Consider the following 17738-nt stretch of genomic DNA (forward strand, 5'->3'; position numbering starts at 1 on the left):
TCTCGTATTGGGAACCATAACAACATGCTAGAAAACTAAGGAAAAACATACAACAAAAAGATAGAAATATATTTTTCTCCACACCAAGGAGTACCAGATCCACATATCGAGGTATAGACACTCAAACATTAAAAATATATATGTATATATAGAAACTACATCTACCATCTAAACATAGCAGTGAAGGTAAAGAACTTAAAGAAACATTGCAATATACTAAAACAACAAACTAAGTACATAGTTCCTCCCAACTATAATAGCATCATGAGACCTTGAAGGCCCTAACCATCCCCTATGCATAACATCCCAAACTACCAACTAGATAGATGGAGATGCCTTATAATGACATCACTCCTAAAGCATTATAACATCATAAAAATGGTAAATCTAACATGTTAACAAGTAAAGAAATACATATTTCAACTAACCAAATCACATCATCTAATCATATGCTAAACATCATAATATAGGAATGCGTCAAATAAACTAATATCATCTAAACATGATATCTAAGAATTCCAATGAAAACATAAATCACAAGAAAGCATACTCTAAAACCTGAAACACCAAGTGAAAACATCCAACAATGGTTGCACTAGGAAAATAGACCATCTCTGTACACCAGTCCTTAGCAGTGGTATGGGCAGCTACATCTCCCAACCATGTGAAACCCATAGGTCCACTCTTGCCATGTTGATGGAGATAATGATCCAATGAAAAAAAATCAAAAAGCACAATGTACATGGCTAACACTCATGCCAAACAATAATGATGATAGAAACCAAGAATAAAGACAATGCATAAGTACAAGTCCTAGTTAGACACTCAATAGGCCACTATGTAGGGGGCTGACACCATGGAGAGTCACTTGGCATAAAAAATCCTAATAGAAGGAGCATAATCTAGGTAGTAGCACTTCCCAATGAAAGGTGCAGCATGCCACTTTTTAATTATCTTGAATTTATTACCACCTAATAATTTTATTTAGTTATCATTTATTTAAAACTTCCTCTGCCAACCCATAGGAAATGGTCATTAGGATGCAAGATAGAAGCCCCTCCATGTGCTCCCCTACCCTACCCATGCTCATCCAACAATGAGTTCCCATAGGAATGCATCTTCCCAACCCAACCCCAAATGATCATAACTCCACTAAATTACAAACGGGAGATCAGGCCTAGTAAGTCACCTGACAATGTATGCAAATGTACTCATGTGTAGCACACCACCATCATGAAGATCATAACATAAGGATTGGATGAGAACACAAGAAAAATATAACTCAACTAAAAACAAGCTCAGGAGGATGGATTCTACATGAATCCCAAAGACAATAAAACCATATATTATGAAGTCACTAACTGGCCTTAATCTAGGAGTATGGATTCTACATGAATCCTAGTGTCCATGAAACAATAACAAGGGTCCAATAGAAATAATAACACCAGGTATAAAATCACTCAACTGATCACAATGTCAGGAGTATGGATGTGACATGCATCCCAATGAAAACATAAAAGTGCAATAGTGGCCTAAATGACATCCTATGGATAATACAAGTCCATAACCAATATCATGCCAAGAAAACCTAAGAAAATTAGGTGGCACATAAATTAACCTGTAAAACCCCTCAAAATTGGAAAACTATAAAAATAAAACCCATTTGTTCTTTGGGCACAAAAGTCATGAAAATCTAATAAAATCTGGGTTTAGAGTCCATATGCAAAAATGACTAGCATAATGGTGTAAAACACCAAACCCTCATCCCAGAAAATAGGGAAATGCTCATACCCACCCAACTAGGTAGAGCTAGCATATAGAAATGGAGGGTAACACTAGTCTCAGCCTCCAAATAAATGGCTACAAAAAATAGAAGTTGAAATAGAGCTAAAACAATAAATCGAGAGAGTTCTACCTCACAGCCAAAAGGGTAAAATGAGAATTTGAACCATAAAATAAAAACCCCGCAGAAGTAGCTGAAAATCATGGTAATCTAAGGTCTCCCCTAGTTGGTGATGAGGCCAAATATTGCCTCTATTTCATGATAGTTTTAAAACACTTTTTTGATACTCTATTTTATTTTTTTCAAAACATTTGTGGACATATGTTTACCGAAACCTATGACAAACCTATGGGTAGATACGATGCCATCTTTTGCTAGTATTATATATATATGTAGTATTTCATATAATTATCAAAATGTGTGTTCTTATATTTGAATTTAATTTGAAAATGCTTATTTACAAATGTCTCTATATTATAACTAACCTGTTAGCAATGAAGTTGGAAGATGATTGGAAGAATTCAAAGATGAGCACCAATAGCATTCAAGGAGAAAAGAGCGCTGAGGTGTAGCCATGGTGGAGGAAAGTCATAATGGTTCCAAAGGACACGATAGCAAGTATGGAGGAGCTATCAAGACTTACTGCATTCTCTACATTTATTCCTATGGTGAGCAGATGTTTAGACTTTATTATTCCTACCTTAAGCCATTATCTCTTCTTCCAGCCTTGAGTTGTTATTTTCCTCCTTTCTCTCCTGCAGATTTATAGCTAAGTTATTTACTTTTTTGTTATGGAAATAAGTGTCGATCTCCTATATATAGGAATTGGACCAAGTCTGTTAGTTTAGTTAGAAGAAAGAGTTTATGAGAATAGACTGTTAACTTTTATAGTGAGTTGTGTTTTTACAGTTCTCTGTGTTATGTAATGAATTTCTAAAATGTAATGAAATAAGTTTTTGGCTTCTATCTTGTGTTAGTAGTTTATTTGAAGCCAACCAAGGGGGCCAACTTGGAAGGTAGATTAGATTAGGTTAGTATAGATTTATTTCCAAGCATTCTTAGTATTGTAAGTAGAAGTTGTAAGTTCCTTCCTATAGTATCACACTTCATGAATGTTTCTGCAGCATATCTGAGAACAGTTATAGTGGATGAACTGAGTTGGAATAGTTGTTAGCCTTTCATTATATTTCTAGTATTCATAGAGTTAAGTGTGTTAGTTTCATGCAGCAATAGTGTAAGTTCTTTTCTTTTCATTTTACTTTCCTGCAGCATAAGCTTAGTAACTCATTAAGAGACCTAGTGCACATACTATGCCAACCATTTCAAGTATACATCCTTAGGTTGACAAGATTAAATGCACCTCATAGTGGAAAAAATAGTCCTTAGTTTGAATATATTATTCCTAAGCATGGCCCAGAGCATGACTATGATACACCTATTGTGAGGTGGACCAACTAGATCCAATGAGACCAATCTCATGATGATCCTATGCTTGTAGCTCTCACAATGAACACAATAGTAATCCTTCATGAAGAGGATTTGGGGTTTTACTCTCAAAAATTTTAATTCAAAAGTGAGAAGTGAGAAATTAAATTCCTTTTTGGATACTTATTTACTTTTTGAGTGAATAATGGATTAGGGAAAATAACCAAGAGAACTAGTTAAATCTCAAATCAACCCAAACAAAAATAGCCTATTCTGAGCAATTTGAATTCATCTATGGAAAAGCTTCCATAAATTAAAATTAATAAAAATAAAGCCTAAAATTCCCTTAAACCAAAATTATAGAATTCCCTAACAACTTCTCGATAATGTGAAACTCTAAATGCACAGACACAATCACAGAATGCAAATGAGTCCAAATTTATCAAATCAATTGAAGTTTTAATTTAAAAATTTAAATAAGATACATCGACCATATAGGGATGACATTGATAAATATGAACAACTAAATCACTAACTCCCTATGCCACTACCAGGGATATAAATCCCACACACTAAAATACACGATCAAGTGCAATTGCATATAATAACTTAGCCAAAGCAATAAATACATTAATTTGCCTAATTTAACCATTTATTCAATTTTACTACAATAATCTATTTACATCACTCATGCTCACATATAGCATAATGAAGCAAGAATGAAGTAAATAACTAGAGCATTAAATCCATCACATAACATAATTTGAGATATGTCCAAATACTGGATAACCAGATATCATCATAAAATACATTGTCATCTCAAAATGGTATCATCATGCAATATGATCAACTGAACAACATAGTATTCTAACATCTATGATACTAAAATCAAAGTATAACCTCTAACCATCAAGTCATCTCAAATGTAAAACTTAATATGAGTAATAAGTATCTCTCGGATCAAAATATAACAAGGTAAATATCCATGGCATATAACCAATGAATCCAACATGGACAATCCATTTCTAATTATTTAAGCATTTAATAATGGTTGTTTAATCAATATGAAAAGACACTTAAAAGACATAAGCAAACAATCATATACATGACAAACCACTGCTATCGGAACCTAGTCCAATGTAGCAGGATAATAATACACAGTGCAATCAATGCACACATCTCAAAGTAATCATGGAACAACATCATGATATCACATTGATCTTGGTAACCACTAGCACAAACCTCAGTAAATTGTCTACCAAATCATAATCATATAAATCATCCATAAGCATAATTAAAGAAATTGATATAGTTAACATAAATCCAATCACCTCAAGGGTGTAGACCACTCATGGTCCCAATCATGATCACCCACCTGTCATGCCCATAAATTTACTTGGCTAAATCACAACAATTTTTTTTTTTTGATAATGAAGGTAAGAACTCAATCAATCCTTGAACCAGGTGGAAATAAAGAATGCTAGTGGTACGAAGGTTGTTTACTTAGAACTGGATTTCAAGTTCCTCTTATAGGTGATTACTTGATTGCTACATACTAAATGTAGAGCTACATAGGATGCAATGGTTGTGAGCTCTTAATCTTTTGCACCCAATACAAAACATTTTGATGTACAAGTAAAAACTTAAGTTGTGACTTTGTAGCAGTAGAAGACCTAAGGTTTGAATCATGAAGATGTTTTATCATTTAATCATTTGCTTCCATTTATGTCTGATTTATCACTATATTGATATTAATATTATTATTCTTTAATTATTTTAATTATTGTTATAATTATTATTTTCAAAGCACCTATATCTTTTATACTCATTATACATCTTTTATCTCAACCACTAACATTATGGATATTAAACATTAAATTAAGACTATTATAATTGGAAGTGTTGTGCATGTAACAATCAAATCAAATTATCATCAATTCTTGCACCAACTCATACCTTCATCAATTATGGTTGATAGTAAAATAACCAAGCAACTAGCTATCATAACGAATTTAAGGTTAAATGTTTGCCCTTATCAAATAATTTCTAAATAATTCAATTTATATATATACATATACACCTATTACATCCTCAAATAATTTTAACAAAATAAAATAAAATCAATTTACACTATAATCAAATTATCTAAAAAGATAATATACATACAACTATAATCAGATTTCCATATTTTTATAGCTTGCAAATCCTAAGTCAGATCTAAACATTGTAAGGTAAACCCCAAAATATAAAATTCCTCCCCCACTTTTTCTTTTTAATTTAAAAAAAGAATTTGATAAAACACTCTAATCTTTCTACATTATAATAACACCTCTATGCACATCTTATTTCATAATTACTACAACTATAGTTTTCCATCCTATACTAACCTTTAATCTAATTCCCACTAAATGCTACCATAATTCATAAACACAAAAAGTTAGGTGTGGGTGGAAGAAGTCTTCATCATGCTTAATTTATAACATACTAATCCTGACATATTACTTTATTCCCACCCAATTTAAAATAAGGAATCATGTGCTCTTTACTCTTTCCTAGCAAGCGAAGTTTTCAAGCCTCTAATCTAACTTCTCCCAGTGCTAAAAAGGGCTGCCAAGGAGTGTATTCCAATGTCAATTACCCCCTTCCCACTTCCATGCACAAGCCTCCCACTAGCGTATTAGGATTGGAAGCCGATGGCAAGTCAAATCAGCATGTTTGTGTTTCATTTTAATTTAATGAGTCCTCTCCCTTCATTTAGCGCCTAGGAAAATGAGGGGTAGGTGAAGCAAATGAGAGGGGAGGAAGGCACACTTCTTTAGGCCTCTTTCTCCAAGTAAGGCCGCCAGGTCAGTTATGGGGGCTAAGGTTATGTCCTTTCCTCCCACTTATTTTTTTTTAATTAAAAAAATTTAACATATCATGTCTAGGGTGCTTCCTTGGAGGAAATTTGACTTTGTTCTTCATTATAATTTTTTGTTTTATGTATATTTTTATGAAGACCCATGCTCATTAATTTTTTGAACATCCTGTGGCCTACATAGTCTTGTCTTATATTTATGTTTTAAAATTTTTATTTCTATTGGTTGGTGACTATCCCAAGTACGTGCACTATGATCTGAACATCCTCTTTCTTTTAGTCTTCCATATTAATTGTGTGATTGACATTTTTGTTTTGTTAGTTTATAATTGTAATATTATTTTATTCAATCTGATTATTTTAATCATCTGTAATAGGAGATTTTTTTCCTTTTTTTTTTGTTGTCCATACATTTTCCAGATAGTTTTATACTTCTACAGGTCTTTATTTGAGCTTGACTTCATAACTGGATTCATTCATGAAATCTCTCAAATTGTTTAGATTGAGTTGATATTGTTCCAACATCACATTTTGCTTTATAATTTCCATTCGACAAGCAAATCTATTATCAACAACTATCATATTCCAATAGATCTACTTACAAAATACATTAACATGGGTCTTGGATGAAATCCAATTATTCTAATTTGAGGAACATCATGTCTCAAATACATTATTGACATTCAATTTAAATCTAACCTATCTAAAATCCATAAACAATCAATTATACAATTGGTATGATTCAAAATTAAACACAAATGCATCTAGAGTGTACATATGAAACTTGAGAAAACAAGAATAATAGACTGATAATCTCCTATACATCCTTTTTAAGTTCATTATGACACTTAATTCTTTACTTCAACATGTACATATACAAGGAAATGAAACTCCCATTACAACTCAACATAACTTTCTGCCAAGGTTCTTTCTTGTCACACATGAACATAGGGTGGTGAAGATTTTATTTTGAAAATTATACCCATTAACAATATCTTTTCTCCCTACATAAGAGACTCAACTATAATAGAACAAGACATCACTACTACATTACAACATGAACACATAACATGATGGAGTTTATTCCTCCATTCCAACACAATTCCATAGAGTCTTCTCTCTTAAGAAATGACTAAACCACATGAAACTCCAAGCTTCCAAGATCATTAAGTGAAAACCTACAAGAGAGACAAAAGAAATGCAGAACCATAGAGGCTCACCTCCCAACCTAGGCCTCAAGGAGGCCACCCACCAAGCTTGAGGAAACAAGGCATAAATGGTTGCATACTACACATTCACATGCCATGCATATTCACAACAATATGACAAGTTTTAGCACAATACATTACAACACATCCCATCCCAAGGCTTTGCACAAAGATTCAAAAAATGAATCAAATATAAGGTGAAGGTGGGCTCTCACCATGAGGAGTATTTCCAAAGCTATGATTCTCAATATACACATCTTCTCATTATCAAAATGCCCTTTCGGGGCTTACACTATATTCCCTTCCACCCACCTCCTTATATCTCCCAAAATGCTAGTAAACAAGATGAACACATTCCATTGAACATATACAATCATCTCCACACATGGGAGAGTTCCTCATTATCTTCCATTCCACACAACTCCTTATACCTCCAAAATGCAAGAAGCAATATGAACACAATCCATTGAACATATATATTCATCTCCACACATGGGAGAGTTCTTGAACTACATGTGTGAGCCCAACTAACCCCTTCACCCAAGCATCTCTTCCCTCCCAAGGGTGAGTGATGCTTCACACCCATTACACAAAACATAAAACTTGAAAAAAAAGCAAGATTCAAGGAAGGATTCACACAAAACTTCTCACATGCAACGCTCAAACAAGATCTTTTCCACAAACCACATCTACAATACACCAAGAATTCACCATGAGATGAAGAACACCATATCTATTCTACATACAAAATGATGAACATCATGGATCAAAGGTACCAATCTCACTCCAAGCAATGGCAATAGATAGTTGTAGTAGAGCTCCTTCTTTCTTCAAACCCTAGTTGTCTCTAAAGATAGAGAGTGGCCAAGTGAGTTTCCAATTTAGCCATGCCTCCATATATCCCTCTTATTTTCGGATTCAATAAAGAATGCAATTTTTTTGGGGTCTCCTAGGTCTACTAGGAACCCTAGAGGTCATTATTAGCCCCCTAACTTGGAGTAGTAACATGGGTAGGGTTTTTTTTTATCACAATTTCACCTTAGAGTTACTTTATGGCCCTCACAATGCTAGGTAAGTTCAAATTCAAAATTTCCTATGGTGTATCCTTGTTCTCCTTACTAATTTAAGGCAATAAATCAAATTTATCAATTAAGATATTTAACTCGGGATAAGGTGGCTGGATGATCCATTATCAAAGAACATGACATTTTCACATAATGAGTACAAGTGTCAAGTGACACACACAAAATCACTACACATTACACATGACACATTCAAAATCTACACATGAAACACATACTTCACACATACATCTCACATTTACAAATTAAATATTTCACAATGAGGTTTATGAATCTTATAAAGATTCACCTTGGCAGTCATATTAACATGTGTTTATACCTTGTTTCCCCATTATGTTTCCATGGTTCCTTTCCTGCACACTAAACTCAAGCATCAATAGTCCAATGAAAAGTTACATATAAAATACATATGAAAGTAAAATTATGTGATAAATTTGTTATTCCACCATTCACATACAACACATTCCATAATTAACTTCCTATTCTCCATCATTTACATATTATGCATTTAATCATTAACCCTAAAAAACAAACTGCGTATTACTAACTTTCCTAACAAAATCAAATTAAGCATTGAATCACATCATAATTCCATTTCTTATCATAATAGTGAAATACTGAATTCATATCTATTACATCATTAAAGCAAGTAAATGGATCCTAGTATATGTCGTAAGTGGAGATCACTATAATGGGATCAAGTAACCAATATCTTTTCAGTCAAATTAAACATCACAACATTCCTAGCAATACCCCTTTATTACATTACAAGGGTATGTGTGTGTTCTAAGGTTAATCCCTCAAGCCATTAGAATGTTCCAAAATTATGTTGTCATGATTTAAAAACAATCTACAAATTCAACCATTTATGTTTTGTTGTTGTTATAATATACATCCATTGTTATTTCTCATGAGAGAAAATGTTAATTCATCTCTCCTAATTTGGCTAGTGAATCATTCTATGAACCCCTTGATCGAGTCTCTAGTTGAACATATAGAGTTTCATTTTCATGTGATCTTATCTATTCAACCTAATGTTATTGAATGGTTATTACACTTATAATAACCAAAAACTACGTTAGTCTCTAATAGGATCTCATAAATCATTATTAGTAACAAAAATTTCATTCATAACCTAATTAACTCTTAGTCATATTTATTTCATCAAGATCTATAATAGGGTACTAGTGTGGGCCTTACACCACCAAGAAAGATCATCAAGGTTGCATCCATTAGGATGACTTGCAAAGATCAAATGGGAGAGTTACTACATCATCCCCCCAAAGACTAGGCTTACTCCTGGAAGCCTACAACCCAAGAATCGAAAACAAACACACCAAATGCAAAATTGAAAACTGAGCAATAGGACTAACTCAAAAACCTCTCCACAAGTCAAAACAAAATCACTCCAACATTCTCAAACCATATCATTGAACTCAATTTTAGTTGACCAAAAGATAATTGGTGTCACACTTACACAAGGTCCTCGAACAAGGAACTTCCTATGCACTAGGAAAACCCATCTAGCCATAAAGTCAAAAATACAAGGTAAGGAAAAAACCACTCTACCTCATCAACAAGTGCCCAAGAATTCATGCACCTACCATAAGACAACAAAACAAGATCAAAACACTACATATTTCTAAAAAGATTCAAAATCATGAGGGAATAATCATCTCAAAATTCCCAAGAATATCATCATGCCACACATGAGCATCCTTAAATCCATGTAAACTTACCCTTTGAACATAGAGGATGATGATTTAAAACAAAAGCACACACTTCTAAAGATCACTCTCCACAAATAACCACCAATTGTAGGAGCACTTAGTCTCTATAGTACAAAAAGCTCAACTATCACTGGGAAATTGGGTTACATAACCCAACCAAACAAGATATCACCTTTCCACAAGGTTGAGAAGAATTTCATCAATGTATCAAATCATGTAGTATCTTTGTACTAACTCATAAGATGGTAATATGCATCCAATGATACCATATCCCTCCATCAACATGCTGGGAAAACTACACCTAACCTACAACTAAACTCAATCTCTAGCCTCAAGTCAACTATAAATGAGCAACTTGACTAAGACAATCCTTGAAGATATAGCATTAGGAAGAAAGAAAATAGAGAGCATTAGGATTGAGAGGGAGTCTCTCTCAACCTCCGCACTCAGCCCAAGATGCATTAGGGAAATCTCACATTTCCACCAACCATCAACATACTCATCCAACATTAACTGAGCTAATGGCATAACCATGCTAGCCTAATTCCTCAAGAGAGAAAAGAATAGAAATATGTGCCAAATTCAACATCCAAAAGGGAGGATCTAGACTCACCAAAAGATTGAGTCCCTCTCCAATGACAAGGAAACATCAACCTCAAGCAAGGAATGCTCACAATCCACACTTCTCCTCATAAAGGTGGGATGGTGCTATAGGGAACACACAAACCCAAGCACGAATCCAAACAAGTACCTAGTATATTATGAATGCTAGTTAACTCCTCCATTAAGAATAACATAAAGGGTTAAAATTCTCCAATGGCCATAAATGTGATATGTCATGATTGAATTGGCATCTACTCAATAAAGGGTACTCAGAACATCAATCTACATCTTCGAAAGTGTGAAAGAGTGCATGTGGTTCCCCTGACAATATTTTGCATTAGCACATTCTCACATGAGGTTTTTCACCAAACTAGGTGAGATAATGCAAAAAGCCAGGTGATAATGACCACTTATTTCTCACTTGAAATATCAAAAACAACACAAAAATTGCCTTCACTCTGGAGGCCATAACTTCATGTCCAAACTCTGATTGACTTCTTTTGAAAAGCATCAGAAGGATATTGATGCTTCCTACAAAATAATGTATCTTAGAGAGTCCTAAGACCTAAGAGTTTGAATCACCACTCAAGATAAAACATCAAAGGCAAAGGCAAACTATCTCAGTTACCAAGACAAGCATTGGACAAAACATCCAAAACAACAAAAGAGCACACATGCCTAGAATTACTTAAGACATGAAATAAAAGGTAATTCACACACTAAAACCATAATTACTTCTCTTCCATAATTTCATCAATTAATCATAACACAAGCATTAATGCACAATGAAAGTAAAAGGTTTTCAAAGCAAGGGTTCAAGAGTCACCTACCATAAAACAAGTACATATCTTTTCAAATTTCTTTCCAGAATAACATTATGTTTAATTTTCATTAAACCATCTAGTTATGCTAACAAATTTACAACTATCACGAACCCACTAGTATGTTCTCAATGATATTATCTGTTGTATGTACTGCCAGAAGTGAATTGTTTCCCTATTTTCTCATAAATAAGATTCATTTATTTACTTATAAATAGGAGAAAATAGGGAAACAATTCACCTTACTACACAAGGAAAAGCAAAATAGGCACTCAAGGCCCAACCATGGAAATTACCAATCAGTGGCTCCATCCAAAAGGGTCTCACAAGCAACCAACCAAACAAGGCATATCGATTCCATCAACAAAACAAGGAAAGACTCACTTCCTTCTCCTCACCCTACTCTAGTTGCATCTATTGGACAAGCAAGTCCATCACAAGTAGATACCAAAGCAACAAAATTCACAAGCTATCACCAAGACACTTGCACTCACACAATCACAACATCAACCATATGGGCAACATATACACAGAGATCCCAATGTTTGAACATGGGCTCTGATACTAGATGTAATGCTCCACCTAGAGATCCTTGGAACAAGAATTTAATTCAAGCCAAGATATTAAAAAAAAATTACAAGTATGAATGCACATGACAACATCATACATGGATCACAAAGATCACAATGGAAGACTTCACCAACAATCCCAGCAACCACCAGATCTCCAAACACCACTACCTAACTAACATGACCAAATCAAAGAAAAAAACCAAAGACAACATCAAAACACAAAATCTTTGATTTGTCAAAGCATGGGACCACTAGCATTCCTAAAGGGTACTCAAAAGTCCAAATTGCATTCTCTAAAAAATAGTGGTGATGCCCCCAGTTTTCCGCATAAGAAAATTAGGAACTGACAGTCTCGTGCAAGGAGGTACCTCTTCACACTAGGAAGTGCTAGGTTTGGCCACCAAAAGAATTGCATTGGTGTAGAGGTTTTCTAAAGGAAGTGCAATAAGCTATGTAAGGAAATGCAAAGAATCAAGCAAAACTTCCACACTCTCATGTGAGAAAGTACAATCTCATATGAGGAACCATAACAACATACCAAAAAACAAAGGAAAGCATAAAACAAAAAGATAGAAATATATTTTCCTCCACATCGGGGAGTACTAGATCCACATATTGAGGCATAGACACTCAAACATAATAACAGAAAGATAGAAATTGTATCTACTATCTAAGTATGTAGGTCCTCCCAACTATAATAACATCATGAGACCTTGAAGGCCCTAGCCATCCCTCGTGGTAACATCCCAAACTGCCAGCTAGATAGTCAAAGTTGTCTTATAAGGATATCACTTCTAAAGCATAATAACATCATAAGAACAAGAAATTTAACATGCTAACAAGTAAAGCAATAGATATTCCAACTAACCAAATCACATCATCTAATCATATGCTAAACATTGTAATATAGGAATGCGTCAAATAAACTAACATCATCTAAACATGATATTCAAGAATTCTAATGAAAGCATAAATTAGAAGAAAGCATAATCTAGAACCTAAAACACCAAGTGAAAATATCTAGCAAAAATCACACTAGGATAATAGACTATCTCTATTCACTGGTCCCTAGCAGTGGTATCCATGTGAAACCCGTAGGTCCACTCCCATCGTGTTGATGGAGATAATGATCTAACCAAAAACACTCAAAAAGTACAACATACGTGGCCAACACTCATGCTAGACAATAATGATGACTGAAACCAAGAATAGAGACAATGCATAATTATAGGTCTTGGTTAGACACTCAATGGGCTACTATGTAGGGGTTGACACCATGCAGAGTTGCTTGGCATCGAAAAGCCCAAGATAGTATTGGTAGCTGCACTGCCCAACTAAAGGAGTACAATCTACGTAGTAGCACTCCCCAATAGAAGATGCACAATCCCACTTTTTAATAATCTTAAATTTATTATCACCTAGTATTTTTATTTAGTTATCACATATTTAAAACTTTCTCTGCCAACCCACTAGAAATAATCACCAGGCTATGAGATAGAAACCCCTCCATGTGTTACCCTACCCTAGCCATGTTCATCCAATGATGAGTTCCTATAGGCATGCATATTCCCAACCCAACCCCAAATGATCATAACTCCACCAAAGTAAAAATGAGAGATTGGGCCTTGTAAGTCACCCAACAATGTATGTGCACATACTCATGTGTGGCACAACACCATCACAAATATCATAACATAAAGACTGGATGAGAACACAAGAAAAATATCACTCAACCAAAAATAAGCTCGTGAGGACAAATTCTACACAAATCCCAAAGACAATAAAACCATATATCATGAAGTCACTCAACTAACCTTAATCCAAGAGTATGGATTCTACATGAATCCAAATAATGCAACAAGACCAAACATCATGAACTCACTGAACTGGTCTCAATCTGGGAGTATGGGTTCTACACAAATCCTAGTGTCCACAAAACAATAACAAGGATCCAAAAGAAACAATAACACTAGGTATAAAATCACTCAACTGATCACAATCCTGGGAGTACGGATGTGGAATGTGTCCTAATGCAAACATAAAAGTGCAAAAGTGGCCTAACTGACATCCTATGAATAATCCAAGTCCATGACCAACATCATGCCAAGAAAATTTGAGAAAATTGGCTAGCACACATATCGAGGTAAAAACCCTAAAAAAAAAATTAAAAACTTTGAAAATAGAACTCATTTGTTCTTTGGGCACAAATTTCATGAAAATCCAATAAAATCTAGGTTTGGAGTCCATATGCAAAAATGACCAACATAACAGTGGAAAACCCCAAACTCTCATCCTAGAAAATAGAGAAATGCTCATACCCACCCAACCAAGTAGAGCTAGCATATAGAAACAAAGGGGAACACTAGTTCTTAGCCTCCTAAGAAATGACAACCAAAAATAGAAGTTGAAATAGAGCTTAAACAATAAAATGGGAGAACCCTACCTTGTAGCCAAAAGGAAAAAAGGGAGAATCTGAACCATAAAATAAAAATCCTGCAAAAGTAGCCAAAAATTGCGGCAATCTAAGGTCTCCCCGAGCTGGATCCAATGAAACCAATCTCACGACAATCCCACTCCAATAGTCCCCACAACAAACAAAATAGTAATTCATCATGAAGAAGATTTTGGGTTTTACTCTCAAACTTTCTAATTCAAAAGTGAGAAGTGAGGAATTAAATTCCTTTTTGGATACTTATTCACTTTTTGAGTGAATAATGGATTAGGGCAAATAACCAAGAAAACTAGTTAAATCCTGAATCAAACCAAACAAAAATAGGCTATTTTGAGTAATTGGAATTCATTTATGGAAAAGCTGCCAAAAATTAAAATTAATTGAAATAAAGCCCAAAATTCCCTTAAACCAAAATTAAATAATTCCTTAACAACTTCGTGAAAATGCAAAACTCTAAATACACAAACACGATCATAGGTCTAGTCACATAATGTAAATGAGTCAAAATTTATCAAATCACTAGAAGGTTTAATTTAAACATTTGAATAAGATACATCAACCATACAGGGATGACATTGGAAATATGAATAATAGAATTACTAACTCACTATGTCACTACTAGGGATATAAATCATGCACACTATAAGACATGATCAAGTGCAATTGCATATAATAACTTAGCTAAAGCAACAAATGCATTAATTCACCTAATTTAATCATTTATTCAATTATACTATAATAATCTATTTACATCACTCATGTTTACATAGAGCATAATGAAGCAAGAATGAAGTAAATAACCATAGCATTAAATCCATCACATAACAGAATTAGAGATATGTCCAAATATTGGATAACCAGATATAATCATAAAACACACTGTCATCTCAAAATGGCATCATCATGCAATATGATCAACTAAATAACATAGTAGTCTAACATCTATGACACTAAAATCAAAGTATAAAATCTAACCCTCAAGTCATATCAAATGTAAAACTTAACATGACTAATAAGTATCTCTCGAATCAAAATATAACAAGGTAAACATCTATACCACATAACTAATGAATCCAACATGGAAAATCCATTTCTAATTATTTAAACATTTAATAATGGTTGTTTAAACAACATGAAAAGCCACTTAAAACACATAAGTGAACATTCATATACATGACTAACCACTACTACAGGAACCTAGTCCAGCATAGCAAGATAATAACATACAGTGCAATCTTTGCACACATCTTAGGGTGATCATGGAAAAAAATTATGATACCACATCGATCTTGGTAACACTAGCACAAACCTCAGTGAACCATCTACTGAATCATAATATCATAAATCAACCATAAGCATAATCAAAGAAACTAATATAGTTGACACAAATCCAATCACCTCAAGGGTGTAGACCACTCATGGTCCCAATCATGATCACTCACCAAGCAAGATCATCAAGGTTTCATCCATCAAGATGACTAATAGAAATCAAATGGGAGATACATTGTAGGAAATTTTGAAAAGTTGGAAAGTCATAGTAAGATGATTGGTAATCAAAAGTTGTAGTGTTGACCAAGAAAGTAATGTCGAAAGGTGAAATTGTGTTTTACCTAAGTTTGGAAAATTTCTATTGTGTTAACCAAGTAAGAGATGGAAATGGAGCATAACCGAGCAGTCAAGTGGTAATTGATTTCTTTAATGACAATGTAACATGGGGTATAATGCATCTAATTTTTTGCTAATAGTCATAAAGGTAACTTGATCATATATAGTGGATTTCAGTGCTTATTTATTTATCCTACATTTTGAGGGTGTAGAGAAAGTTTTTGCAATTTGTGAGAGTCGAAGAATTTAGAAGCTTATGAGTGCAAAAAATGTCGAGATTCAAAGTGTAAAGAGGAATTTTTTGTGAACTAAGTGAAGTGAGAAGTGTTTCATTTGTCAAAACCCTAAGCTAAGAAAATGGCTTCAACCTCTACAACTATGGAGAGAACCACAAAGGTTAATTCGGTGAAATTGATTTAAAATGAGACATGTAAAGAACCAAAGTATAAATTGTACCCAAATGTTGCTATGCAAATAGATAAGGTGGGTGCATTTTCTACTATCCCACCTAGGGTTTTATTAGTGAATGATATTCATTCATTATATCACTACAAAAATGGTGAAATTTGTGATTTTTACCTTTGAGAAGTGTATGGAAAATTGTGCATAGATGGGAACCTGAAAGATGAGTATAAACACTTGGAGATCAAGGGTCTCACACATGCCCTTCATTTCCAAAAGGAATTCAAAGGAAAATAGATTCACATAGTTTTGAGAAGAGTGCATGACATGAAAATTTGGTTGGATGAACTAGTAAAAATCAAAAGGGATTTAATACTCATGGTTACCAGTTACCCAATTATGGACAAAGTGAAGGTGATCTGCATTGCACCCATTAGAAAGCAAAGTCCACCAAGATAACTAATTGGGGGGGGGGGGGGGGGGGGGGTGAATCAATTATCTAATCATTAAAACATTTATCAACCTTATTAATCCTTGACCATGTGAAAAAAAAAAAGAAACTATAAGAATATACACATACATAATAACATCGAATGTGTTAACTAGGGAAACCCTTGATTAGGGGAAAAACCCCAATGGGGATGGTACCCAAAAAATGATGTACTAATATATAAGTTACTTGTAAGAGGATAGACTCTATTAGGATCCAATGAAATTAATTCAATACATATTATTCCCCATTATGATACTTTGAATCCTTTTTAGGAGATTTCAACCCTGTTAGGAGTTGTACAAGGTAGATGGACCCATTGTCCTAATAGCTTCAGAGGCAAGACCATTGAACTCACTGTCCAACTAATCTCTATATTATTCCTTGGAGAATAATAGAAATAAATAATCATGAGATCATTTTTCCTTTCAACTGGACCAATCCTCTTTTAGATCCCAATACCAAATCTTCTAACTAGCATCTAATAATCCCTTGGATCTCTCACATGCATTTATCAATTTCACATATGACTTGTACAATTCACACTTCACAATCATTCATATCACTTCCACAATTCATCACAAGGAAAATAACCTTCCTTTATACCATATCTTCAAAATAATTTACTAAGACATCCTTGAGGCTTAACTAATTATAATAGGACCTCATTAAGATATTACAATTCATTACATCTTTTTGCAATTACAA

Source organism: Cupressus sempervirens, chromosome 8 (genome assembly GCF_028749045.1).
Source record: "Cupressus sempervirens isolate cs-2001-9-10 chromosome 8, ASM2874904v1, whole genome shotgun sequence".
NCBI lineage: Eukaryota > Viridiplantae > Streptophyta > Pinopsida > Cupressales > Cupressaceae > Cupressus > Cupressus sempervirens.